We start from the raw sequence: 3,152 nt of genomic DNA on the forward strand, positions 1-3,152 counted from the left end.
GATATTCAAAGATAGATACTGCAACGGATATATATAGATATATATATGGCGTTTTCAAAACGCCGTCGTGCACAATAAGCTGCCCCAAACGGTCCCAGAGCCTTGCCAAGCTCGAGCTCAGCTTATTTGGCAAACTGTGAGCTTGCGCTCAAGCTCGAATTGCAAGCTCAAGTCGAGTTCGAATGATGATTTTTGAGATTATTGAGTGTACATATGCCTTTAGAGTCATAAAGTTTTGAGCTTTTTTAGTGTGTTTATGTTGTTTGAAGCTTATTCTTCTAAAATTGAAATTTTATATACATGTAGATTGTGAAACATATAACTTTTTAAATTATTTTTTTATACATGTTCATTCTAATTTTTGTCTTCTATGATTTTTGATATACATGTATCTTCAGAGACTTTTAAATTTCTAAGATTTTTTAGATACAACTTTTGAGTGTATGGGTCTCTTTTGAGGCTTTAATCATCTGAGATTTTTGAGTGGAGGCATGTCAACTACTTGTTCTCATGGAGTTTTTTAATTGGGAACCGTATCCATTAGTAGCTTTTCATTGAAACTTCCTCATAGACATGTCATCTAGATGTATGAATGCAAATCATGTATGTTACTTGCTCTCATAAGAACTTTTTAGGGAAGACCATATCCACTGCTAGCTTTTCATTGACCTTCCTCTTGAGCATATCTTCTAGGATTTTCATAAGAGGTAAGGGTGTGCATGAATGGCATGCATTGTCTTGATAAGCGACGATGAGAATTGATGCCATCCAATATGTTGGTAGACATCAACTTTGATGTTAACATTGAACAAGGTTAGTGACGAGTCAATGATTAGAAAGTCATAGAACATAACTATTATCCAGTGACTATAGTTGGATATCGATGTCAGGTAGTCGTAGTTAAGCAAATGTAGTTAAAGTGATTAGATTTAACTGACTCAAGTTAGAAACATATGGCGATAGTATGATAATGATAGATAGGCAACAATGGCCCTATAATGACAGTTGGATGGAGGCGATCTAATATTGATGGATGGGCAACAACGAAATTCAATTGGTAGTAATTTGATGATGTGACAATTTGACAACATCAGCTCGGTGGCGGTGTAATGGTAGTTGCTCAACGGTGATCTAACAATAGTGGATAAATGAAGCTCATAAATCCTTCAAGCATAAAAAATTACCTAAGTCCCTCTTTTAGGTGGATATCTCCCTTGATAGAGAGTATAATCAAATGTTAGGCTGGCTTTTAAGGGTAAGATAAAAATTAATAAAAAAAAAATGCATGATGGTTTTCTATTATACCTGAGACTTCTAGCAAATATGGCAATAAAAAAAAATGAATGAATGAATGACAAAAAGGTTATCTTACATACATCATTCATATGGCATTACATAAATGACATTAAAGTTCACAGTAAGAGTAGACCCCAATTCTAAAATCATTTCACCCAGGTAGTGTCAAATTGTTGTGGATAGAAAATTTGTAAGGTTGAGTAATAAATTAATTTTTTTAGCATCTCATGAAAATCAAACCCATACAAATAAAAGAATTGTTGAAAGAGGAGACACCGGATTTTTTAATTGAAAATTTTTAAAAGGGGAAAAAATCATAGGGTATTATCTATGTCAAATAATCCACTATATATTTTTAGTTATAAAGTTTCACCCATCTCTTTAAGTGAAGAAGATCGAATTGCAAAGTTTTGACTAAGTTATAAAAAGTAGCCAACAACATTCATGGAATAATAACCGAGCTATGACAAAATCAAAGACACAAATAAATGAAATGTTAAAAGTGGAGAACCTAGAGGTTTTATGATAAAAATTAAAAAGGGAAAAAAACACAGGGTCTAGCAATCCACTATCTATTTCAAGTTATAGAGTCTCACTCTTCTTTTTAAATGAAGAAGTTGAAATTGCAGAGCTCTGATTGAGTTATAAAGAGTAGGCAACAACTAGGGAATAATAAGTGAGCTATGACTGCTGCAAGACAACAATTTGGTTGTGACAACAATAAGGAAATAGTTAAGCAACAAAAGCCACTAATGATGGTTGACAAAGATTGTCGTTGTTTGCTAGCTTCATTCTTTCTTCTAGAGTATGAATTTAGTTCTTAGTTTTTTCCCATTCCATGTTAAAAATGAGATACTACTTTTAGTTTTAAGAGTTTTTTTTGGTAAATTTAGCCAAAAATCTATGACACTTCATTGGATTGCCCGTGTTAATTCTCCTAAAACTTGCCAAATTCGATGATCAATTGTCATTTTAACCATTACTTCCATTCTTCCAATTAATACTTCAAGTGCTCAATCCAAAAGGTTGTCTGGGCTCAAATTGAATCGCTTTTAGTGTTGTTACATTCGTGTCACAGTAATATTCATTTTAACTATAGATTTCTAAAATCAGAGCTTAAATCACCATGAATTTAATTGGATTTTAATTTGTCTCATCAACTAGATTTTGTGGTGACATCACAACTAAAAAAATCATTTTTCCTATGGGATTGAAATCCTCCAAGTAGGTCTATATTTCAACAAATTAATCATAATTAATAGTTTTAATTTTCATATAAATGCCAGCCACCAGCAGCTTTCCATGACTGGCATAATTGTTACATCTCACATTTGTTCACCAGGGCTGTTATAATCTAACTTTTTTGATATTTCAATGAATTTGAACATATGAATAAAAAAAATATTTTAATTCATTCAGAGGGTGAAATATATAAAAAGAATATAAGATTTTTTAATTGATCCACATAAATCATAAATACAAAAAATGATTCAGATAAATATTATATTTAAAATATAAATATATCACCTCTTTGCTTAGAACTTCAAGAAAAACTTAATAGCCAACTTAAAACTTATATCTTATTCATCCTAAAAAAAATTCAGCGATTTTAAATATTATCTGAATTTAAGCAGAAAGCAAATTGAGTCAATATAGTCTCAGCTAATCTTATTTAAAATAGGCTTAAAATTTTAGAAAATATGATGTGTGCAAGAAAATTCAAGGGCAGTAGAGTAGCAGATTATCGTTTTAGTGTGATGCGAAGATTAAACATGCATTCGAAAAAGAAAAAACAATTAATAATGACACCAGAAGTTTTTACGTGAAAAACTCGGAAAGGGAGAAGTCATGGGGTC

Source organism: Phalaenopsis equestris, unplaced genomic scaffold (genome assembly GCF_001263595.1).
Source record: "Phalaenopsis equestris unplaced genomic scaffold, ASM126359v1 Scaffold209375, whole genome shotgun sequence".
In the NCBI taxonomy this organism is placed as follows: domain Eukaryota; kingdom Viridiplantae; phylum Streptophyta; class Magnoliopsida; order Asparagales; family Orchidaceae; genus Phalaenopsis; species Phalaenopsis equestris.